The following is a 13064-nucleotide window of genomic DNA, read 5'->3' as shown; positions in this document are numbered from 1 at the left end:
AGGTGTTACCCCCAAATTAACTTGACGAAATAATTCTTTCTACAGTCACGAAATTGGTTGCAGAACTTCGTTCGATTAAACATAATTCTGTCATTATTTACAATAAAAAAAAAGTATTCGACTCCAACTTCAAAGGCGCACACCAGCCCTGGGAAGGACTTTATACCATAAGTACAGACCGGAAAAATTCGCGATTTCAATGACCTGTAGGATATACTCCAGGATCCTCTATACACTCGGGAAAATTACATCTGCTCATTGGCTACTGACTCGTGTCGCCTGTTAACTGGGACGCTAGTGATTCGATACTTCTTTTGTTGAAGGTTTTTCACTGGCCGAGTATCATTCAGATAAACTGTGGCCCAATCAGTGATGCAGTAAAAAGGCCAACGGTTTTTGGATTCTAGACTATCACGAAATGAATCCGCGAGTTTTTCAGGTCTCTAACCACGAGTCGTTCGGAAGTTTCCGCCTCATCTTGTCGTGACGTACCTTCAGCTGAAGTTCGTCCGTGGAATTCGGACTCACCATGTATAGCGAAGTGTGTGTTCGTAACACGGGGCGACGTCAGCAGAGATAAACACGCAGTAACTGCAATTACTCGAGGGGGAGGGGGTGAAATAGTGAAAAGGTGGGGGAAAGAGGGGGGGGGGGGGGTAAACGCAAACAGTTGCGTTAATTTAATCGCGATGGTTTGATGCGTGTCACGACGCAAACAGCGCGGCGGGGATTTTATGACGAGGGACTTGATCGAGTTACACCGCTGTGATCACACGCAGGGCTGCCAGTCCTTGTTAGCGGCGCGGCGACACGAAATTACTTTCGCGTTAACCAACTGAGAGGGACAAAAAGCAGCTAAAACGACAAAATAAAAAAAACAAGCATTTTAGTTAACTCCTTCCAAATTGCATTTGGTAACTCAAAATCAACGACCAAAAAATTAATAACTTAAACTGACATTATTTCGTTATCAAACTGAAAAAAAATAAAAACATCTAATGGATTAGTCAGCCGATTTGTAGTAAAACTGCGAGGCTAACGAAATATCAGTGATTAATGTTTATTTTTGTTTGACTTTTTAAACATAGTTGGAAACGTTTGTCTTAAATTTTATATCACAAATCTTTACCGCAATGGGTAGAAAGTCATTTTTTTTTTAATAGATATACTATTTAATCCATTATAATTTATTGTAAAACTCCTGAACGTTATCTAAAAAATCTTTGGATGAAACAATTTTTTTAAACGAACTATTACCGTAAAATACATGGGTTGAAATTGAAAATATATATATATAACTTTCTTAGTATCAAATTCGTCGGAATTTATTATTAGCCATCTTACTATTATCTTAAATTTTGGTCCGAAAACATTTATACGACCACGTATTAGTGTACGGGATTAAAAATAGTGTTTGGCTAACGAAATATCAATCATTATCTAAACAGTTTTTGACATAATTTGGTTTTGAGATGTACACGCACCGCTGGTAGATGCAGAATAACTAATTATACAAAAATGGCATTACATTTCAAAATACAACACTGTAAAATAACTCAAGATGCAATGCGATATTTATGTAGGGCAATTAAGACGAAAATTATTTTATGGCTTATTTTTTCTAATATGAATACTAAGGAATTTTCAGGAACCTATTATTTTAATTCTAAAATGTATGCCTGTCTTTAAAACCATAGGCGTGCGCAGGACTTCAGTATTGGTGGTGCCAGATTAAACAACAGCCCTGTCATTCACGGACCCCGAGCCTAAAGCGGAACCCCCGGAAAAATTTGGATTTGAAAGCGCAAAATGGTGCTATTTAAGGTGTTTCCGAACAAAAACATTAAATACACAGATGTAAAAATTTCAACATTTTTTATGACAAATTATGGCTTTGAACGTTTTAATCGCCAGGAAAACTACTAAACTATTTACAGTTTTAAGCTTTGTTGATCCATAAAGTAAATTGCACAAATTGTTTGCACGGAATTCATGCTGGTGGCTTTGAAAAACCGTACTTACATGTTTTCTGAAGACGCCAAATAAATGCTAGAAAAAACATTCTCATATGTTAAGTTTTAAAATCAACAAATCATGGAAGTTTTTGTAACATTCCTCAAATATGTAAAATATTAAAATAATAAAAATACACAAATAAGAGTGGGCAAAAGTTTTAACTTTTGGAATACAACAAAAATGTTTTGTCGGCGACTGCATATAAGTAATCGAGTAATCCTTTTCGGGATCCGGCTTTTTAATTTTAATCACCCATTTATACATTATACAGACAGATATATACAGCAATTAACGAACTATAACAACTGTCAACTAGTGAAAATAAAATGATAATTAATTAATTAGTGAACAGTAAACTGATGATTAAACAGTAAGAGTAAACACTACACAGTAGTGCTACCTGGCGGACGCAGTGGCGTAGCCAGGATTTGTGTATGGGGGGTGTTAAGAAGCATGCCCCCCCCCCCCCGTATTAAAGTGGGGGGTCCGGGGGTCCTCCCCCGGGAAAATGTGGATTTTAAGGTGTAAAATAGTGCTATTTTAGCAGTTTTCGGTTCTTAAAGTTAAATATTATGGTAAAAATTTTATTAATTTTAATATGAAATTTGTTTTAGTGATGAATAAGAAATTAATTAAAGAATTGGTGCTAAGGGGGGGGGGGGGGGGGTTAACCCCTAACACCCCCCCCCCCCTATGGCTACGCCCCTGGGCGGACAGCTGCTATTATTCCGTGCGCCTGCCGAGTGGAGTGAACAGTGGACACCGAGCGCGCATTCTATGTAATTCGAGGAGAACTAGGAGAAGTATTTACATTTCAGAAGTTTCGTAGCCGCGGCCCGCGTGTACCACACAAGTAATAATTGCACCTGGTTTGTTTCCGTGTGTATAGTTGGTTCGATTGATAATTGATATACTGATAGTGTTATGAGCACATATCTGTAACTCGATACGATTGGAAAACATATTTATTCGGAAATAATACAGTTTTTTGTAAGTATGTATTATTTCTGCTTGTAAAAAATAAAATAACGTTAACCCTAATGGTGGTGCCAAGGCACCTGTGGCACCTACCGTGCGCACGCCTATAAAACATGTTTGAATAAAAGGTTTGTAACATTGAGAGTAGAACTTACTGCCTTCGTAAATATATATATATATATATATATATATATATATATATATATATAAAGTTTACAAATAAAAAGTTTTAGTGGCCAAAAATTTTGTTACAGTTAAGTATATATGTCATAAACATGTATTACCCCCCCCCCCCCTCTTTAATTTGTAAATTTTGGAAAAATATCTTTTAAAAAAATCTGTAGTTATTGATGCATAAAATTAATATTTAACATTTTTTGCTATGCTAAAAGCGAATAAATAAGAAATATATTTCCTTTTTTTAAAGTGAAAGTTTAAATCATCCCTCTTGAGACAACATTTCCTGTCTAAATTGGTGGCTTTGGCACTATAGCGGGGCATGGTTGCTCGGGGCAGAGAAAGTATTCACTCCTACACCATCCCTGAAATCAGGACCAAAAAACAAGCTTAATTCATTGAGAAATATGTGGGAACTGCTTAAAAATCACGAAGTTGTGTATGATATACACATATTTTGCACAATATTAATGAAATTTTAAAAAATTAAACTTATAATTACAAAAATTAATTTTTGTAGCATCTCTTAATGAGGGTTAATGCACAACATATTTTACCATCATCACTCCGGAAATAAGTATTTGAAGAGTATGCCTCCATTTGTGAAAGATATATTAAGTATAAATTAGATACATAATTATTAATTTTAAAAATGTTCAGTATATGTTTACGGGAAAAAGTTTACTGGTAAAAAAGTTAGTTACGTGTTTCACTTGCAGTGTTTAAGATTAACACGTTAAAATATAATTAATAATTAATATAAATAATAAAATAAAAGTAATGAAGTGATACTGAAAAAAATACTGTTGGTGAAGTATAAATTCATTCAATAAATTTTTTTTATTAAATACTCAGTATTCAATATTGATATGAAGATCTGAATAAATTAAAATTTGATTCAGTAAAATATTCGAGATATATTTTAATTGATAATGGCTGTCAAAAATATGCTGAATTTTTTTTTTTCTGATTTACTAATTTTAATTGTTTATTAATTAATAATGTACTAATTTATAATGCTAATACATTAAACAAATAAAAACATAACCTTACTTACATAAATACACTTGAAAAAAATTTAAAAACACAATTTATACTTTTTTTTTAATTATATGGACCAGTATTTACTATCAATCACTACCTTATATGATTTACATGTCCATATATAATTATTTATTTGTAAGTAGCCTTCTTTTTCATTCTGTAAATTTTAGTTGCATGCTGCGCGCGCTTCTTAAAAATTCATTACCGTCATTTTATCATAACGCACCTAAAGAAGTATATCCTAACCTCACTGATAAATACACTTGAAAACTTTTATAAACACAATTTCTATCACTAACATTTACAATTTATAAATGTTTTTTTTAATGAAATGGACCAGTATTAATATCAATTATAAAAGTATAAGATTTAAAAGCACATATATAATTATTATTTGTATGTAAACTTAATGTGGCCCTTTTTTCATCCTGTGAAAATTTTATTGCGTGGTGCGCGCGCATCGAAAAAAATATTCTATCACATCACATTTTTTTCATAACGCGTCGAAAGAAGTATAACCTCAAAAGTATTTTATTCTATTCTAGGATGATATAAGTAAACTAAACATATGATTTGTTGTGAGCAGTAGCGGCCGGTAATGTTAAATTATGGGTGTTCACACACTCATACATACACACATGCGAACACATATGCACTCATAAAGAAAAAAAAAAGAATACCTCCTACCTTACTGCGTTCTTGAAGCCTGCTTTAGTGTCAGATTATCTGTGTTGGTGCGGCACCGTAGCAGTTACTGCTTATCTTGGAGTCGTGAAAGATATATTTCGTTTATTACATAAACTCATGTCTGTATTTGTAGCCTGAATTAACACAACGAAGCTTATTGAGCAGACTAGTTGTTTTTTAAGAGATTCTAAATTGTAATTCAAAATGGTAGATCGCTGATCAAGCCTCACATAAATAATAAAAAATTATGTTTGATGTTCTTGATTTTTCAAATCTGTAGCTGGGCTTAAGCTTATCAAAGTGTTGCACCTGAAAGAAATGTGAAGCTAAAAAATATGATTTTACAAACTTTAATGCTACAAAGGTATTGCACCATTATTTATTTGTAAAAAAAAAGTCCATTCTTCTGGTTTTCAGCTGAGCAAAATTGTTGATGACTTTATGATTAAAATCATGCATGCTATTTATTAGAGACTTTTCTATTGACAACAATGCTAAATCAGTAAGTCTTTCTTCTGACATAGTGTTCCGAAGAAAAGTTTTAACCCTCTTGAGAGTAGATAAGCACCGTTCAGCTTCACTTGTTGTCATGGGAGTTGTTACAATAATCCTCAGAATACTACTAAGTTGAGGAAATGTGTCCTGGTCCAGATTATTGCTCAAAAGAAACTGCAGTATAACCAAAGCTTGATGAAAGTCATTCCTACTATACAAAACTTGCAGCTCTGTTCGCAGTTGCTCCTTTGATAGAAACGAGTATGTTTCAAGAGCTACTATAAATTCTTCTTCTGGAAATGCATTTGAAAACACTGGAAAACTATTGACGTGAAGAAGTTTAGAAACCATAACATGACCATTAAACGAAAATCTATCTTTAATGCCAACAATAATTGCATCGCAGACTTCTTTAGCATTTGCAGTTATGGATGTAAATGATAATTTTCTCCTTTTGTTTTGATCAGTTTGCTCCACTGAAGTAGGCCTACACATGTCCTCCACTTTATCTCTAGCAACCTGTACATAACTTGCAAACTGCTCACTACATGTTTTGATTTTTCCAGAGTCAATGTCAGTGGTTTGCAGTTGTTTGAACAAAATGTCAGCGTGCGGCATGATACGATAAAAAAACTCGAGCCAAAATAAAAATACTGGGTTGTGTAAATTAGAAACAAGTCCACTGCTTTCTCGACGTGTTTTGTCTTTTACTCGCTCTGAATTACAGATATCTTCTAAGCACTCAATCAGCTCGTTCTTTAGCTCAAATACAGTGTTAACTGCCTGAATGTTGAAAACCCATCTTGTGGCTGCCAATCTTGGAAATCTCTTTTTCACAACACTGTCAAGTAGTTTTTTCCTCTGCGAAGACCGAGTAAAGAATGCTGGGAAACCTGACAAATTGGAGAAAAATATTTTCACAGAACTGTTTATGGCTGCAGATTTCTGCAAAACTAAATTAAACTGATGAGCATAGCAGTGAATGTAATACACAAAAGGATACTGTTCTCTCGTTTTTGTTTGCACTCCATTAACATGGCCACTCATGACAGCAGCACCATCATAGCACTGCGCAATTAATTTTGTCTTGTTCTCTCCCAGTTGCGAGTCTACTTCTGAATAAACAGCTTTGTATATAGATTCAGCATCTAAACCTTCTGGATTTAAAAAAAAAAAAAAATATCTCCAAAATGATGCCCTTTCTCTCGTATCGAAATACTAATACCATTTTTTGTGAAGTGGACACAACATTGGTTTCATCTACCATTACAGCTAAATAACTTGCTTGTTTTATTTCCTCTGAAATTCTTTCCCTGCAAACGCACAACATGCATTCTAACGATTTATTCTGGATCGTCTTTGAAGTACCTTTAAACACAGTGGCATTTTCTAAGTGTTCTTTCATTGCAATGTCGATCGAGCTTACAAAATTAACGAGGCCCCTGAAGACACCAGGATTTTCAGAAGTTTCACTTTCATCATGCCCTCGTAACGCCAGTTCAAACGCTCCACAAAATTTTACACAATCTATCAGTCTACCGACAATATATCTGTTCCTGTCCACTTGTTCATTATGTTTTTTAACAGACTCTCTGTAAGTACTGTCTAGCTGTGTACTGATGTTTATTCTACCTAACAATGTAAGTTCAATATTGGCATTTTTGTGAGCAAGAGAGTTTTCATGTTTATTAATTTTCTCGCCCAAATGTACGAGGTCATTATAACCTGACTTTGTCCACGCGCTAACTTCTGCACTAAAAATCAGGCACGGAAAAAAAAACAGAGCATTTGTTTTTACACAGCCGCATAGCCACTTGTGTTTTGTGTAAATGTTTTTGTTAAATTTACATCTGAAAATACGTTTTTGTGACTTTGTTTCCGTAGTAATTTCTAAATGAGGCTGATCAGAACCTAAATTTTTAATTGTTAACTTTTCCTCGTACCTACGAAAGTTTTCTGTTCGCTAAAATTGTTTGTACGGAATTCATTATGGTGATTTTTAAAAATCGTACATGTTTTCTGTACGCGCCAAATAATGCAGTCACATTTTCACAGTTAAAGTCTTACAACAAAGGGAAACTTTATAACATACCTCAGAAAAATGTTGTCCTGCGTAAGGTAGTCCTATAGAAAAATATTTTACAAACGCACACGCACACTAATTATTTAAAGATATTTACGCTAGCATTGAATCACACGCAACTTCTTGTTTCCACTGGACGTAAAAAAACTGAAAACGAAAAGTTTGTTTGGTTAGGGGTGATAGTATTGGAGTGGACAATACTGGCATCTACCGGGCTGATTCATAAGTTATGACTTACTTCTCTGATCAGTGCTGCTGTGCGTGCTGAAATTTGGAACTACATCAATGAAACGCTAGGACAATCACGAGCACACCACAGTCGTGCACTCGTCCAGTGTTAAATGTCCCCTAGGAGGTGACGTAATTCCTTCGTGCGCATGCGCATAAGGACCGAGGCAGGCATGCAGGCAGCGCGTTTCGTGCACAGATCCATTGTGAACACTACAGCGTTGCCGTATCGCCGCAATCGAAAAAAATAAAAACAGACGTCCGTGACAGATGCAAACAAAGCGACGAGTGTAACTCTGGTAGCTGCCACTGGTAAAAGTAGATAAAAAGGAACTTTTAACTCTACAAAATAAATAAATGAATGTTCTGAAGAAAACTGGGTGTGCACGTGCACATGTGCTCTTTAATACCGGCCGCTACTGGTTGTGAGGCAGAAACGCGTATCGAGGCTGGTAGAGTGGAACTCGAATCTGGGGTTGTACAAAATGTTGATACGGACGCGACACAACTAGGGAGCGTGTTTCGACGAGTGAAGTCCATATTCGCTGTTTACCGTTAGACCGCCTAGTGCGCAGTGTTGTCTCTGGCGCAGCGGCGATTAGCGTCGGTTCAAATGGAACCGGAAACTGGAAGTGACAACATTGTTACGCCGAGACCGAAAACAGCGCTGTGTTATTGCAAAAACAACATGCCGCTGACACTGAGTACCTACTTATTTGAGTGGATGATTATGCGTTAACTGTAAATCTCTTTAGTAGGCAGGGTCGGTAGGGTCTACAGAAAAAAAAACAAATCTACTTTGGTGCTACAAAGAATTATTATGTATTTATTAAAGGTTATCGATTTTATCTGTACTATTGTACACGAAGGTAGGTTGTGTTTACTGTGTACACTCGTTTGGTATTTTAATTTTTTCATGTCACCTAATATGTTCCCAAAATAAATTGTATGTTATACCTACCGATGTTTAGATTATTTTTGAAGTTATACTTCTTTAGGTGCGTAATGAAAAAAAAATTAGAGTGAGTTTATACGATTCGCACGCACCATGCAGCGAAATTTTCACAGGATGAAAAAAAAGCTACATACAATTAAAAATTGTATTTTTCCTTTTTAATCTTATACTTCAGTAATTAATATTGAATACTGGTACATATCATTATAAACATATATTAAGAATATTAGTGTTAGAAATAATGTTTATAAACGTTTTTCATTATTATGTTCTAAATGTATACATGTCTATGACACTACAGATTCTATGCCTGCATTAGGTCTAGAGCCCTCTTAGTAAGAATAACTTCTAATACGCGTACAAAAGTACATGCGCACGTTTTTTTAAGGCCAATAAAACCATTTTTAAAAGGTTTTTTTGCAACATTTTAAAAAAAAATCATCATAATATTATTACTTCTAGGAACGCAGGGTTTTATGGCTGAAATAAATAACTACTTCTTGGCTTTTAGGTTAAGTCCAAGACCGTGAGAGTGATGAATTGCCCGACGTTTCGACGTGCCTTGTTCCAACCATCTTCAGGGGCGATCAAGAACCGAAGGCCTTGTGTTCTGGCACAACCACAGCTGAGCTGTGATTGGTCCCTGTGGTGTTTCACTGTACCTTCACCACCAGGAGGCTGTCACTAGACAAGGAACTACAATGCGCTTTTTGTACACTAACGATTTCTCTCTACCAACATCAGAATGTCGTTCAAATTCAGAGCTAAATTATAAGTAATTTTTTTTTTTTAATAATGTGACTTCTGAACAAACTGTAATTTTACTTTCTTAATGTAATTATTTTGACTCGAATATAATTGTAATGTTCACAAAACCATTTAACTTTCTTTAGATAAAATTGTGAATCAACAAATATTACACTGGCCGGTTGATGTCCTTAGATTTGGGGAGATATCAAATAAATACTACCTATTGTAGCCGTAACCATGGTGCGACTTCCAGAAAATTTCTATATAGTTTTTTTTTTGTTTCATGGTCCATAGACCCCGAAACCATCGTCAACTCAAAAGTTTATATATATATATATATATATATATATATATATATATATACATACATACACACATACATATATATAGTGGAAATTATAACTGCCGCAATTTTTCACAAATAACTTCCAAACTGATACATAAAATCTAGTAGTGGAAAAACTCGGTCGAGTTCGTCAATGGGCAATTTTCGACCAAAGGGGGTAGAAATGGGGAAGGTTTTTTGCAAAACAGAAAAATCGCTGTAACTCCCATAATATGGAAAGTATCACATTTTTTTGACAGTATTATAACTCATAGGAGTAATACCAAAATCTTTTGTCTGAATAACTTTTTGATACAACCAACCATAACTGCAAGGGGTTGAAAAAACAAGGGTTTGAGGACAAAAAAAAATCATAACTCCCTTCGTAGGCAAAACAACGAATTCGTACAGATTGTGTGTTAATCTTATCATTTTTATCCAAAACTTTTATCAGAAACAATTTGCGTAGCGGCTGTGAAAATGTATTCGTAAACAGACGCCTTTCAGGAGTGCTGAGTGGTTTACAAATGGCGCGGTTGAGGTTGCCAGCCCTGCGCGCGTGGTTCCGTGTCGCGATAACGCCACCGAGTGACAGGACTTAGCGTGACAGCGTGACAGCGTGACAGCCGCGAGACTCGACAAACACAGCTCGGCACAGACGCAACAGTTGCCACGCACGGGCGGGCGACGGTCTCCCTCGACTGGTCGAACCAAGCTCTAAAATGATATCGACCAATCGACAAATAGAACCAAACTATAAATAATATCGACCCACCGTCGACAAGTAGGGCCAAACTATAAATTATATCGACCCATCGACACTTAGAACCAAACTATAAATAATATCGACCCACCGTCGACAAGTAGAACCGAACTGTAAATAATATCCACCCATCGACAAGTAGAACCAAACTATAAATAATATCGACCCATCGACACGTAAAACCAAACTATAAATAATATCGACCCACCGTCGACAAGTAGAACCAAACTATAAATTATATCGACCCATCGACAAGTAGAACCAAACTAAAAATAATATCGACCCACCGTCGACAAGTAGAACCGAACTGTAAATAATATCGACCCATCGACAAGTAGAACCAAACTATTAATAATATCGACCCATCGACATGTAGAACCGAACTATAAATAATATCGACCCACCGTCGACAAGTAGAACCAAACTATAAATAATATCGACCCATCGACATGTAGAACCGAACTATAAATAATATCGACCCACCGTCGACAAGTAGAACCAAACTATAAATTATATCGACCCATCGACAAGTAGAACCAAACTATTAATAATATCGACCCATCGACATGTAGAACCGAACTATAAATAATATCGACCCACCGTCGACAAGTAGAACCAAACTATAAATTATATCGACCCATCGACAAGTAGAACCAAACTATTAATAATATCGACCCATCGACATGTAGAACCGAACTATAAATAATATTGACCCATCGACAAGTAAAACCAAACTATAAATAATTTCGACCCATCGACAAGTAGAACCAAACTATAAATAATATCGTCCCATCGACATGTAGAACCGAACTATAAATAATATCGACCCACCGTCGACAAGTAGAACCAAACTATAAATTATATCGACCCATCGACAAGTAGAACCAAACTGTAAATAATATCGACCCATCGACAAGTAGAACCAAACTATTAATAATATCGACCCATCGACATGTAGAACCGAACTATAAATAATATCGACCCACCGTCGACAAGTAGAACCAAACTATAAATAATATCGACCCATCGACATGTAGAACCGAACTATAAATAATATCGACCCACCGTCGACAAGTAGAACCAAACTATAAATAATATCGACCCATCGACAAGTAAAACCAAACTATAAATAATTTCGACCCATCGACAAGAAGAACCAAACTATAAATAATATCGACCCATCGACATGTAGAACCGAACTATAAATAATATCGACCCACCGTCGACAAGTAGAACCAAACTATAAATAATATCGACCCGCCGTTGACAAGTAGAATCAAACTATAAATAATTTCGACCCATCGACAAGTAGAACCAAACTATAAATAATATCGTCCCACCGTCGACAAGTAGAATTAAACTATAAATAATATCGACCCGCCGTTGACAAGTAGAATCAAACTATAAATAATATCGACCCATCGACATGTAGAACCGAACTATAAATAATATCGACCCACCGTCGACAAGTAGAACCAAACTATAAATTATATCGACCCATCGACAAGTAGAACCAAACTATAAATAATATCGACCCATCGACAAGTAAAACCAAACTATAAATAATTTCGACCCATCGACAAGTAGAACCAAACTATAAATAATATCGACCCGCCGTCGACAAGTAGAACCAAACTATAAATAATATCGACCCACCGTCGACAAGTAGAACCAAACTATAAATAATATCGACCCATCGACAAGTAAAACCAAACTATAAATAATTTCGACCCATCGACAAGTAGAACCAAACTATAAATAATATCGACCCATCGACAAGTAGAACCCAACTATAAATAATATCGACCCATCGACATGTAGAACCGAACTATAAATAATATCGACCCACCGTCGACAAGTAGAACCAAACTATAAATAATATCGACCCATCGACAAGTAGAACCAAACTATAAATTATATCGACCCATCGACAAGTAGAACCAAACTATAAATAATATCGACCCACCGTCGACAAGTAGAACCGAACTGTAAATAATATCGACCCATCGACAAGTAGAACCAAACTATTAATAATATCGACCCATCGACATGTAGAACCGAACTATAAATAATATCGACCCATCGACAAGTAGAACCAAACTATAAATAATATCGACCCATCGACACGTAAAACCAAACTATAAATAATATCGACCCACCGTCGACAAGTAGAACCAAACTATAAATAATATCGACCCATCGACAAGTAAAACCAAACTATAAATAATTTCGACCCATCGACAAGTAGAACCAAACTATAAATAATATCGACCCATCGACAAGTAGAACCAAACTATAAATAATATCGACCCACCGTCGACAAGTAGAACCGAACTGTAAATAATATCGACCCACCGTCGACAATAGAACCAAACTATAAATAATATCGGCCCGCCGTCGACAAGTAGAACCAAACTATAAATAATATCGACCCACCGTCGACAAGTAGAACCAAACTATTAATAATATCGACCCATCGACATGTAGAACCGAACTATAAATAATATCGACCCACCGTCGACAAGTAGAACCAAACTATAAATAATATCGACCCATCGACAAG

The 13064-nt window shown here is 35.6% G+C and overlaps 1 protein-coding gene across 1 annotated transcript in view; it reads right to left on the bottom strand.

Annotated features, from left to right (window-relative positions):
• Window positions 1–13064, bottom strand: part of LOC134539486 (hypoxia-inducible factor 1-alpha inhibitor-like) — a 61385-nt gene that overhangs the window by 2549 nt on the left and 45772 nt on the right. The gene's annotated exons all lie outside the window — the stretch shown is intronic.

Source organism: Bacillus rossius, chromosome 15 (assembly GCF_032445375.1).
Source record: "Bacillus rossius redtenbacheri isolate Brsri chromosome 15, Brsri_v3, whole genome shotgun sequence".
Classification (NCBI taxonomy): domain Eukaryota; kingdom Metazoa; phylum Arthropoda; class Insecta; order Phasmatodea; family Bacillidae; genus Bacillus; species Bacillus rossius.
This window is presented reverse-complemented; position numbering and strand designations above follow the sequence as displayed.